This window comes from Ostrinia furnacalis, unplaced genomic scaffold (genome assembly GCF_004193835.3).
Source record: "Ostrinia furnacalis isolate ACB-3 unplaced genomic scaffold, ASM419383v2 OfSCF3745, whole genome shotgun sequence".
In the NCBI taxonomy this organism is placed as follows: domain Eukaryota; kingdom Metazoa; phylum Arthropoda; class Insecta; order Lepidoptera; family Crambidae; genus Ostrinia; species Ostrinia furnacalis.
Window position 1 is genome coordinate 494,549 of NW_021133984.1, and position 14,249 is coordinate 508,797.

The following is a 14,249-nucleotide window of genomic DNA, read 5'->3' on the forward strand; positions in this document are numbered from 1 at the left end:
TCGCTACTAAAGTTTATGAGTCCCGCAAGTAATGAACCAACATGTACTTCTAATTCAACTAATGTCTTCCTTACAGTTTCTTGAATTTCAAATGAAACCTCAGTAAGATCGTCGGGCAGATTCCCAGATGGCTCGGATTAGTCCCATATTGAGTGAAATGTAGAATTACCCTTCTTACTTGGGGTTCTTCGAATATTTGAAGACTAATTTGCGGCTTTAGTATCGGATTGAGTAAAGTTTCGACATTCTGAATCGAATCATGGAGGTTCACACGCTTGAAAGGAAATTGTAACTTGTCCTTTAATGGGAGAGTGATTATCAGTTTAATTATCTAAAGAAAATAGAAAATGTTGTGTTAATGGTTGAGTTTTTGATGACCCATTTTATTTACTTTTCTTATTAGACTTATAATTAATTAAAACACAAAGTATTAGTTGATTAATATCAAAATTTAATTTTGGCATGATTGAACCTAGAATTTTTTAAAATTTAACTACGCTAGTTTATTGATTACTATATAGCAGTTAAGTGTGTTATGATATAAATTTTGCATCAAAACGAAGCATTAAACGTTTGTAGTCCAAACAATATTAAATAACACAAACAGTTCTACAATTTTACTGTCAATACTTAACATTTCCGCCCGTAAACGTTTCAGCTAATATTCAGCGTGAAATATTTACAGAGAAATCTAAAAATGTTTACTAAATCGTGTAAACTGTATACGGCCTATATACAGGCCTTTGATCTTGAAGACATTTGGTTTGATTGATGGGGAATCATAACGCCATTTGATTCGGGTCTCACGCCATAAACATTGGGATAAGTTTCTTTGCCGTATGTTTGGGAGCTATTTCCAAGAAGCCGTCTTTAGATATTTTATTTGGAGTTCCCATTGTAGCTGCTGGTTTGATTTTATTGTCAACGGGCTTAGAAATTTCTTTTATCGCCATTTTACATAGTTAATCTGCTTATATTATACGCGTTCTATAATCCACATACTTATGGATATTGTCGTTTCCCAAACAGATTGGGTGAATTAATAATGTTATTGAAAACCGGGAAAATCTATTTTAGGATTTGTCCGTCAAAAATTAAAATGTCTGATTGATGTATTCACCTCGTTGTCCAAACTTCCGTTGTTTCAGAAAAACAGACCGTACCATGATTTATGACATAAATATTGAACAGAATTTGTCGTAAAGCCCAGTTTATGGTCCGCTGCCTCTATTCGAAATTTCCCTCGCATTATATTTCAATCCTGATTAAATTATGACCGCCATAAACAACTTTAAAGAGAAATTCTGACGTAACCGTAAGCAATTATGGTCGTAAATGAATGATATATTGTAAATATTTAACGCGCGATTGAGTGGAGTTTCAAAAACAAATTGGCAGTAAAGTGAAATTACTATTGCTAAGTCGTAGAAGTGCTGATGATATCGTAAAGGCACCTTCTGTTCGGTAGATACTATTTTATTAAAAAAGTTCGGTCATCATGTCACTGCGGTCGACACGAGTTGAGGCAATCTCCCTAATATCTTCGTATATTAAAATCTTCCTAACAACGAATTTTAGCCTGAACATTGAACTGAATCTGCTCTAGCGAGAGCCATAAGGAGTGGCAAAATTATAAAAGGACCGTAAGGTTTTGTTCTCACAGAGACATCCCGTTTTTTTGCAGGATCCTATATAGCTAGTAGAATTCGTGTTTTAATGCCCCACAAAAAACAGATCGAATTGAACGCACATATTCACAAACGATGCTTACTTAAGCGAAGCAGCAAATCGAACGCACAGCGTTGAATAGAGCTCTGTGATTGGTTTATGTGTCACCCTGTGCATACACGCGCACTGTGAAACCTCATAGTAATGTTTGTGAATACGGGCGATAAATACTCATAAATGTGTGTCCATACGAGAGTCCAGTTTTGGGAGAACCTGCAAAACTGGATCCCGCAAAACGTATTGCCATGAAAACAAGCTCAAAGGGGAACGCTATCGTATGGTTAACGTTGATTCATTAAATATAGAGCGAACTTTTAAGTCGTTTGGAACTTTGACGGTGGAAAATTACTCGTCCATTTTAGTAATAAGATCGGATGCGAAGTTTGCGATAGCTCGTACTTCGGGAATGGAGACGTAATCACACATGTACTGGAACTTCCTGAAAGTTTTATTCAAAGACAATTAAGGTGAGCTTTTGAATATGCTAATTGAAACGCGTAAACATTATTAGCAAAGTCGATTTAATGTTTGTTGTTCGACAAGAGAGTTACGAACTTCATGCATGAATTTTAACATTTTAATGCTTAAAAGTTTCATGGACAGACGAAAGCATTATCTGATGTTATAAATTGACTTAATTAGGTTCCTAACTTAAGATAGAAGATTTAAGAAGCTCAAGGACGTAAACCAAAGAATTTGAAAATAATACTTGATAGGTATTTAAAAGAATTGATCCAACATATTGTGTTAAGATAACGTATGACCACTCAAGTAATATCTTCTAGAAATCGTTACAAAAATATGAATTAACACTTTTATTCGCACGAGCACAAAATCTACAAGAAATACAAAATTATGAACGTACTAGCTTTTGCCCACGGCTTCGTCCGCGTGAAAATTCAATTTATCAAAATCCGTTCAGTCGTTTTTGCATGAAAGAGTAACAAACATACAATGTATATTGATGTATGTTGTATTGACAACCACACAAACTTTCGCATTTATAATATTAATAGGAAATACAGCACAATTTCTTCCAGAGTTTAAAATTCTCTAAGGCAAACTAACATCGTAAAATTCACAAGTTTGCACTACTATTAAAAATTGAACGGGAAGCTCTTTATTGTTCCCCCATGCCATACAAATTACAATGGTGACAGCCACTTCAAAGGACAATGAAACAAGGAAATATCTGGATAGACTTCAACCAGCTATTGTGAAGGCACAAACCACCCATTGGGGGCTGTAAAAAGTAAAAATCGGTTTGTCATTCTTTGAAACAGTAAAACAATTTAGTACAGGATGTGCTCCTGGCCATAACACAAAAGACAACAGTCAGCCCAGACTTGTCTATGGCCTAAATTTTAAGGTAGAAAGATATCCCTTAAAAACCGGCAGCACTAACAAATTCAATCTCAGTGAAATGATACTTATCTGCAATCGAAATCAGCGTCTGTCTGTAGACAACATAACGTTCTTTTATGCTAATAAATGCTTCTGAGCTTATTACAATTTGGCGTGATTCAAATCTTTAAACAGTACTTACAACATTTTTTTGCACATTTTACTAAATGCCTCACAGATAAATATGATAAAAGACATCAATATTAAGTATTAATTTTCCTATTCTCCTTGGCAGCTTGGTCCATTAAGATACAGAAGCGAGTCAGTACGTAACTTGACACTTGTGTCACCGCCATTCGTACGAAGTGTACTGGCTGTACTCTTTGTCTTACATCAAGTCTATTCATTTGAGGGCTCGGTGGAATTTTATTGAGGCCCTTTCATCAAACCCTACTCTAATGAGGACGTGTTAACAGAAACTTCCTTGGTTCTCTGTTTACCGACGCCGTACAGCTTTTAATTCAGTTTTCTATTACTGTTCTGAAGTATCAATGTTTGTTTTATTTAACGGTTTTAGCTCTTGTTTCCGATGCAAATTGAATGTTGCGTAAATGCGAATTGGAAACGTTTTTGAAAGCATTTACTTTAGTTTATGGATGCTTTTTGGGCTCTGTTTTTGGATTAGAGTATTTCTAATACTGTAGTGTAGTGATAGATGTGATTAAAAGTAGAAAACGTCATTTTTATAATGCTTTTTTGTCAATTACAAGGTGCATAGTATCAGTAGTTACGTATTAGTTTTTAGTATAAGAAAAAACGTTATGATTGTGAACATTATGATAATGTTTTTCAAGCTAATTTAACGTGTTTAGGTTGTTAAATGAACTAACTAGCTATCCTACCTAACTAGAAACCTACCTACCTAGAAATTGTACAACTTCATAATCTTCATCTTCAAACTTAAATTGATTTAAGTTATAAACAATCTCACTTAGCCTTTTATAGCAGCGCAACGCCAGAAGTTGTGTTATTTCAAAATATTTTTATAACACCAAATTGTAGTAATTATTTCTTATGAATGTAATAATTATGATCATCATTAAGTATATTACAATTTGAGCAATAACTTTTTACAGGTGCAATAAAATCGCAATCAGAAGATCCATTTAATTCTTCATTATTAATATTTAGAAGTTGGAAAATATTAACATCTTCGGATCTATGGGTACGTGTACTTTTTGTAGTTATTAAAATAATATGATTTTGAATTTTACAGTTATCAAAAAACTTAAATTGCTCTCAAGGTAGACTGAATTTATGGTTTTAACACTAATATTAGTGGTTTCCAGATTATTTAGTTGCATGTCATGCATATAAATTAGATATTTTTAAGAATCAAATATTTTTAATTTTACTTGTCAAAAAGCTAGTTGAATCTTATATGACAGACGTATTGTATATCTTGCATTATTTTTCTGTAAAACTTACCATTTAAAGTATACAAGTATCAAAATCTTTTTCATGTCTCTTAATAAACTACCCCCTTTAAAACCCCATGCCCCATCACAAAAACGCTACTTGAAAAATTTCCATACGTTTTAAATCGTCGAATAACCAAACCGCTAACTAGCACTGAACACATACATTTTGCTGAACTATCTCAGCCCGCAATACTAATGAACGAGCATTAAGTTATAGTGCAATTACTTAGGCGGATTTGCATAAAATCTATCTGGAACGAGAACACATTGAAACGTTTGAAGAATAAAAAGATAAGAAGTCAAGAATCGGTAATGGAAAAAGGAATTAACCTTAATGACCAGAAGCGGCTAATAATGAGTGAGGCTATGAGAAAAAGAAAACTGCAGCCAGGATAGATGGCAAGCGAGGCAGGATAGATGATAAAGAAACCAGGATACATAGTACAGGAGCCAGGGTAGACAGCACGGGAGATACGATAGATAGGTATAGCAAGAGACTGAGTTGCTGATGAGTGTGATGCTTTGAATGAATAAAAAAGTTGTGAGCTAATGTAAATGGCAAGGCAAGGTAAAAAAAGGGAGTCAGGATACATAGAACTTGAGCCAGTGTAAAAAAAACCAGTAGGTAGTTAGCAAAATAATGACCGAGAAAAGTACTTAAGAAATTGGTTAACCATGAGATCCTATAAGATTATGGCGAGTCCTATTGGAAAATGATGGCATCAATAAGAACATGGTAGTTACCTAGTTGATGATTGATAGATGGTCAATGGGTTTGTGAATGATGGCAAATGCAAAATTATCAAGTTTTACATAAAATTACTATACTATTTGGTATGTTGTAGGGTAATAATATTTTAAAATAAATTAGTATTTGTATCAAATTGTATCTGTACATATTTTGTAATCTAAAAGTATTGCAAGTTCTTCGTTAATAGCAGCAGAAAGATTGTAAGTTTTGTCGGCCGTTTGGTGTAGTGGTTCGAAACGGACTACTATTCCGGAGGTTGCGGGTTCGATTCCCGCACAGTACAAACATTTGTGTGCATGAACATGTTTGTTTGTATTGGACTGGGTGTTTTCTATGTATAATATGTATGTATTTACAAAAAAAAAGTATTTGTATGTTTATATCCGTTGTCTAGTACCTATAGTACAAGCTTTGCTTAGTTTGGGACTAGAAGCGCAGTGTAAAATGTCCAAAGATATTTATTTATTATTTATTATTATCTACCTCACTGTGAACACACAAAACTTCAAACTGTGCTTAGATATTGAGATAACAAAGTATAACATTGTGGGCCACACTTTAGGTGGCACGTACAGCCTTAACTTTACAATGTTACAAAACTGCATTTTTGTGTAAAAATTTATTTTCCTATAAAACTGGAAAACGTTTAATTCTTATTTCACTTTGTTACTGCGTTAATATTGACGCATTTTACTATGCTACATTTATGAGACTTTTCTGAATGATCTCTTGTTCTATACTTAGTGTGTAATCATGTTCAATAACTCTAGTTTCTGCTTCTTCTTCTTTTCGTGTCGACAACAAACCTACACAGTGTCAGCCCAAAACTCCGCCACAAGAGTGGCGTTGTCAGTAGCACTCATCAAATCCTTCTGAGTGCAGTTGCTTGGGCACTCAGGGCATGACATCAGGTCTAGTTTCTGCAATCAACTAGGATTCAAACCCAAGACCTCCAGATCAAAAGCCTTCATTAGACTATCATCATCATCATCTTTTCACCCACAGGACGTCCACTGCTGAACATAGGCCTCCCCTAACTAAACTATGTCCTTTTTATAGGCGAAACTAAAATTCAAGTAACTATTCCATCACGAAAACGAATTTCGATCCAATCAACTTAATACGTAAGGATGTATTAGCATTCTTTTATTTCGTCCTATCTAATGTAAAGACTCGATAAAGAGGAAACGTATCGATAAACCTTTGTTAGGGCCATTTCTGCCTGCTCAGCCCTCTTGAAGTTGTTGATTAGGGTTGCCAGCGCTGAAAGTTTTTCGTTGTTTATTCTAAGGTTTTTGTTCTTCTTCTGCCGTAGTTCTGTTGATTAGGCAGGCTAGACTTTATTTTTACTCTTGATAAGTTTCGGATTAAAGGATAAGTTGGTTGGGCTCTTGTATTAGTACCGTTATACTTTTAAGTTTATTGGAACACCTTCTTTAAAAAAATATATTTTATTTTAACAGGCTTCCTCCTTGTTATAATGTGTGTGTTGCAAGGATGATAATATTAGTGTGATGACCACAAGCATTACCATTTGAGTCTATTCGTGCCTATTTGTATTAGGGTTAATTACCTATGCTTAGTTTGGGCCTTATTAGAGTGATTTTTGGAGCAATTTATTTCGTTTATTTTTTATTATGTAAATTACTTGACAACCCTAGATCGAGTCGACGTATAAAGTAAATTGCACACATCCTTATCTTGCAATGCCCTTCAGCGTGCGTACTTTATGAATTTTCAATACGAACCTAATGGCAAATGGGGATGATCAAATTTGAAACATTATCATTTATATTGACATTTACCATTTTTGCAATTTTATCGCCAATTGGTAATTTGAATTTAATCAAAAGTTAAGTGAAAGTAATAAACAGGGTGGAAACAATTTCAGTGTGATAATTAATTTTGTAAACTAGTTTGTGTTGAACTATCATTAGTAGTGAATATTTAGTACCTACATCGACCGCACTATGCACTTCTACTAACAAAAGTTTAGGATTAATTTTTTCTTAGTTTGATTTAATTTATTTAACTTACAATTTTTTACTTGTAAGTTTCCGTTACCGATCCGACTTGTTATTTAAACTTTTTCCAAGAATCTTAATGCGTCCGTTAACTGCGCATTTTGATTCCACAAAAATTAGTAGAAACTACCAGAATCTTGCCTCTTTACAACAAAATCAACATAAAACACGGGACATGGTGAATTTCATAGTCCCATTTAAGTTTCTTGTATTTAGGCTAAGTTTTTATTCAATAAATTTATCTTATCTTATCTTATCTTACTTTTACATACATTCTTTGATATTAATTTTATGGAAGCAATGTATCAGGTTTCAATTAAAAACTAGCGTTGTGCTGATAATGATCTGTAGACGACGCCGGCTCAAGAGCTAGTCTCGCTTCTTTATCCAAATTGTGTGATAAATTGAAAGGTCGACGAACGTCGGAGGTCAAGTTATAATGGTCAGTAATAATTGCCTTTCCCAAAACCAGTAATAATATACGAACTGTTTGAACAATCTGCAACTATGTGGATGGAATGTATGCTGGTTATAAACTTCGGAGTCATGATTCCGGTGCGGTGTAACGCAAAGAGATGGATACTAAAAAGTTTATTGTTTGAGACGAAAGACAATAAAATTGGAATGATAATTTGAAGTGTTAACTAGCTAACTTTAAAAATGACATAACATTCTCAACGTTTTACTCAGAAATAAATAGTGGATATAAACACGTTTTCCACATTTATGAAATGTTTAATATGTTAAGCCGTATCAGTTTGAATTTCATTACAAGTTTATTATGTCTAAACTTTATAGCAGAAATTTAAATTTGCCTAAGAACCTAGGATTAAGTGTTTGAATTTAACTTTTGCACGTATCAAATTACCAATTTTATCGTCCTATAAAGCCGTATCTAGCAAAAGTACATCCTTTGGAAGTCGTGACGGGTCTCACGGTACAGTCGGTGAAATGGGATCTGCAGTAGTGCATTCAATTTTAGGTCCTGTTGGGTTGGATTTAGGAACATTTTGAGATGTTTATTTGGTGTGGACTGTATAAGTGCTGCCGGCGATCGCTCCGTAATGGTCTATGAAATTATTCACGTGGCTCCCTTGCGCAGACGCCGGCTTTGGTCGTATCTAGCCACTTTTAGTCTAGCTCCTATTGCGAGTACTAGTGATGCAATGAATACTACTTTTACGAATACAAATATTAAATCTACTATTCGGCATATACGAATACGAATATCTCTACATAGTCATGAAATACTTATAAAAACTCTTTTATTTACAAATGGCATTTTTTTTGTTATTGTGTCACTTTGTAAATGTAACCATCAGGTGATCCGTCTGCTCGTTTGCCTCCTGTCACTTAAAAAAAAAAACTAATCACAAAACAAAATAATACTTGTACAATCGAACTTACTCACTACTTTGTTACATACTGACCGGGGATTTCCCGTCGTGTCGTTGTGGCTATAGTGTTCAGAGACATACGTGTGTGACAAAATTTAAAAAAAGTAGGTTTTTGTAATTATTTTACCGAATACGAATATTCGGTAAATGTCTACTATTCGGCGAATACGAATATTCGTATTCGTTGTATCAGTAGCGAGTACTGTTGCTTTGGGCTTTACGGGAACTTTATTGGTGTTTTGAGTTTATCTGTTTCGTTAGTTGTAATGATGCTGTGGTACTGTTTCAGCTTTAGGTGTTGTTTTGAGCTGGCATTTTGAAGTTTAATGTTACCTGTTTTCTTGGCTTATAAAATGGTGATATAGTTTTATGGGTGGTCTCTTTTCTCAGTGTTATGGATGTTCACTATAATTTTTGCTTTATATTTTTCTTTTATTTATTTTTCTCTCATGTTCTGTTTATGTAAGCCCTAATAATATTAGCCCTATTAATATCATATTTTGTGCCAATCTCTGGCATCGGCTAATGGGTACCTAATAATATACTAATCCATTACTATTGTAAGTAATGAATTATGTTCTTGATATGAATGGAAATAATATACGAATATTTTTATCTAAAAGTTTTCTTACTAATCCAAATAATTGAATTTGAATACCCTCATATTTAACCGACCGTACTTACTTGAAATTGAAATAATACGAAACAAGATTAAATTGTCCTGACCGAGAAACCCACTGGCAATTCAAATTCGTCTGCAGGTATTGTAATATTCAAACCCTAATTGAATTCTAAAGCGAAATATTAATAACCGGCCCCACCAGGGGTAAAACTTACTTGGAAGTACACATTTTTTCGAAAAAAACTCTTTATTACTTATGCATTTTGCCCACCGTGCAAAGTTTCGTCTTTAATAATTTAGACGAAATGCTATCTTCGAAAATTCCCTTCCGTGAAAGTGTACATTTTTGGTTTTGAATTTTTCATTAGATAGAGTCCGGCAAACGGCGAGTCGTTGAGGAAAATTAAATAGACTGAGTTTCAATAAATTATGAAGCTGCTCATTTGCAAAGTAAGAACACTATACTAATTGATCAATATTCGTCAAAGGCAAAACAGAATACGTAAATACGTTGAGATATTGGAAATTTGAAAAGATGACTGTTGTATACCATTTAAATTTTGAATTCGATAAAATTGTTCCTAAATCGATTCAACCTCCAAGACCTTGGATGATATTCCAAATTTTGACCAACCACAGACATAAAACAGTGTACATTGTGTGAGTTGCATAGGTACTTCTTACGTCTTGACTATAGTTCCGTAATACCATAATGATATATCTCTAAGCATTTTCTTTTTGCCCATTGAAATATTCCACGCAAAGGCCATTTTTAACACCATCCAGTATCCTTAAAAGGATAATGGGAAGCGTCCAGTTCATCTCTAAGCACCAATTAAAGTATTTTATTCCTTTCATTAGTTCCTACGAACTGTGAACGTTTTATTTATGAATAAGAAGTTTATAGACAGTGAGCACGAAATTTCAGTTAGTTCTTGGAATTGGAAATGTTAGCTCTTGGAATTGGAGAATTACTTTAATACCCTTTCACAGACACAAGGTTCTGCTATTCTTTACTCATTTTAAAAAGAGGAAAGATTTGTTTGTTTGTATTGAACAGGCTCCGAAACTACAGGGCCGATTTGAAAAATCCTTTCACCATTAAGTAGAGACCTACATTATTTCTGATTTAGTTGGTAAGAAGTTTGCTGGGTCAGCTATAGTAATTTTCTATCACGGTGAATATTCGCTTAAACTTCAATCAATTAAGGGTGAGGCATTTCTTTTAAAGATGAACTTTTCTTTTAAAACAATTTCTACTTACATATTATTAACCAACTTTTAAATGCATAACTTAACCCTTTAACTGGTGATGGCTTTATTTTTTCCGTCATATTTTAAAATTTTGCGAGTTAAGACGACGTTCAAAACTAGTGAAAAATATTTTGCTCTATACTCGTGAATTACTTGCACTCAGTTATTTTGTTACTATGTAATGAAAATGACAAAGAGTTAGTTTTAAAACACACAAGAATTTATAATTGTAAACCTTTCAACTTTCCTTTCTTTGTAGTCTTTAATCCTTAGAGTTTCTTCGGAGCCAGGATTTACAATGTTCCCTTTGCCACTTTGCTGGCCTGTGTTAATTCAATTAAAGCAAAAATGTTCTTTCACGATAACTTTGGTTCTCGTTCTTTGTCTATGGGCAATTTGTTTGAATGTTATTTAGCACTTTAGTGAGTTATTGCTGAGTGAAAATTTAGAAGCTTCTGAGTATTTTGGTGCAGTCAGCGTCAAATAGTTCGTGTCATCCAAAGTTGCTAAAAATTCGCAACACGTCTTTAGAGCGCTTTCACATTTAGGCGATTTAGCAGCGCGACAAACGCGTGACAGACGCGCTGCCGAAAATTTCATACTATGTGTCAGCGGATGCATGCCTTCACATTATAAAAACGCCGCTGCCGCGCTGCTGTCGCGTTACTAACGTCCTAATGTGAAAGTGCTCTTAGATTAAGGTTGCGTTGTCAAGTTTTTGACCATTTTGGGTGTCACGAACTACGTGATGCTGACTGTACTGTACCTACTAAAGAAAAGACCAATAAAAATGTTTTAATCAGATTAATAATGATACAAATTAATATTGAATTAAGCTTAGCATCATCAGATGATTTCACTTTGCAATCAATAATTAAAGACCATAATATTCTTCATGATGGTTATAAATAATATTCGCGCAGGCATACATAATGTATGAGGTTAATTGTAATTCATAATTAGATACTAAAAGCTTTAGTTACGGGAAGATGTGGCTATTTCCGGCAGTTTGAAAGAGCCATTTGTATATTAGCAAATACTGTCACACACTTCCGATTCAATATTTATTATCTGATAGCACGTGCTAGGTAAAAATAGCGCGCTTTTATCGCTTCTTCGATACAATAATTAGACGTATCTGCGCCACCAAGTCGAGCAAAAAAGCGGCACGGCCGTACCATCCTTTTCTCGAAGCAATTCAGGCCATTTTCGACTGCCTGTAACTTCGTTGTGGATAAAACTAGAAGGCTGAATTTTCATTAGCTATGCAGGCATTGTAAAGACACGGTATATTTAAAATTTCATTCAATTTGAACCAGTAGTTTAAGAATTATAACGGGTCAAAGTTACTTAATTTTGTCACTCACTGACTCACTGACTCACCGATCATCAAAACTCTAAGGCACTTCTAGCAGACCTAGAAGCTTCAAATTATGATGGGCACAAATGTATGGAAAGTGGTACCCGCTCCAATAGCCATAACCAATATATATTTTAAAAGGCCTTTAGATGTAGGAAAATGTCTGCTATGGGGCCAGTTCTAATTCACGTTTTGAAAGCAGTAATTCCACTAAGTATTATAATGAAAGTATAACACAATCATCCATGTATACGAGTATGTATTATGACTACAATCTATTAATATAACTAAAAGAAGCATTGAAAAGGAAAGGATTATACCTACGATGAACTATCCAAGCTATTAGCCCTTTATTCGCTTTCATCATCATCATCATGATCATTTTAGCCATAGGACGTCCAGTTGAACATAGGCCTCCCCCAATGATTTCCACAATGGCCGGTTGGTGGCGGCCTGCATCCAGCGCCTTCCCGCTACCTTTATGAGGTCGTCGGTTAGATACATAACTGCTGTCTACAAAATACAAAAAGAAATGAGATCCCATCAAAAACAATACTTGTCAAAAAAACCAAGTCTCGCAACTCAGTTGTTCTACGGTAAAAAGTTGTGAGATCCATGTAATACCAAGTCCAGGCCAGGAAATCTTTAACGTTTTACATAAATATACTCAACATCAAATAAACCGCACCTTCCGCGATGCTAACTTTAACGATTTTCTTCTGACACAATCATGGTGCCCCAACAATATTGGTGTTATTTGAAAGCCCAATAAATATCCTTAAAGAAAAACACATTTAATTTCTTAATAAATGATTAACATATACCATAAATGTGACTTGAAAAAATGTCGCACTTTCGGCCCACCTATGGGATCAATTAGACCAATTTTTATGGTTATAAAACCAAATAATAATCTCACGTGTCCTCTTTAACAGATGGATAGCGATTAATCCCAACTTAACAGTTTTATAGCCATAAAAGTTGGCTCTAGCGTAACTACCTATTTTTTGAAGAAGTGACTCTGGATCCTTCTAAAGATACATTTTTGGGGTAAAAACCTTTCCTTTAATAAAATGAAGATTAGAACTAGGCTTTCAAATGGTGCCAATATTGGTGGGAAGTGGGGAAGCATACGTTTGAAAATGCTTGTCGCAGGAGGTGCGATTTATTTGATGTCGAGTGTATATTGACTTGGCCATCGCATGAAAACACGTGTAAATTAAATTATTTAGTGCGATGGCCAAGTCAATATATTTATGTAAAACGTTAAAGATTTCCTGGCCTGGACTTGGTATTACATGGATCTCACAACTTTTTACCGTAGAACAACTGAGTTGCGAGACTTGGTTTTTTTGACAAGTATTGTTTTTGATGGGTAAATCATGACTCAGACCGCTAAGACGCTTCTTGGTTTACATAAAAACATTATAGTCTCAAAACAACAATTTAGGAGAGCAATTTTCTTAAAGCTTATACTCGTAGTTTTTATTATTATTCGGGTCACCTCAACTGTATTTATATGTATAAAGCCTATAACATATTTTATACAGTAGAACCTTGATAACTTAAACCTCGATAACGTAATAACCTCTATAAATTCATAAAATGTTGTGTTCCCTTCCCCTCGGAGTCCAAAACCTCTTTTACTTAAAATACGAACCCTCTATAACTTAAACGAATAATTTGGGCTTCACACCTCAGTAACTCAAAGTTGTACTGACGACGACCTTTGTAACTTCAATCATCTGTCAATGAGACGAATGTGCAATCAAAGAAGGTTTCCTGTAGACCATTGTTATTGTCCATTGCTTACACGTGTTTACCAAATGGCTTCAAAATGTAAACAATAGACTAAAGTTTAAGTACAGTAACTTATTTGTTTGTTTGTGTCAGTATCTTTTAGCCTTTGTTTCGGCAGCATCTCTTTGCACACTGTGAGTGAAAATGAATTCAAAACGAAAACTGAAAGCATTAACATATGCTGAGAATTTTATGTAGAATAAACTTCAATAAATATACCTACCTTTAAATGTAAAATAAAGTAATTTAACCTACCTCGTCTATCTTTATTAGTCTTAAACAAAGCCCTTAATCGAACCTCTGTAAGTAAAAATATAAACCGATAAAAACTCTTTAACTTAAACCCTTAGTAAGTAAAAACCTCTATAACTCAAATTATTTAACATTTCCCTTGGTCTTTATCTTATCGAGGTTCTACTGTATTATGTTTATACTCCGTACTAGATCTATCAAAAAGAATAGCATTTTTTGGTCTTTAACGTTCTTTT

The 14,249-nt window shown here is 34.2% G+C and overlaps 1 protein-coding gene across 2 annotated transcripts in view; it reads left to right on the forward strand.

Annotated features, from left to right (window-relative positions):
- The window catches only part of pxb (putative Hedgehog signaling attenuator pxb), a 179,444-nt gene that overhangs the window by 4,575 nt on the left and 160,620 nt on the right, over positions 1–14,249 (forward strand). The gene's annotated exons all lie outside the window — the stretch shown is intronic.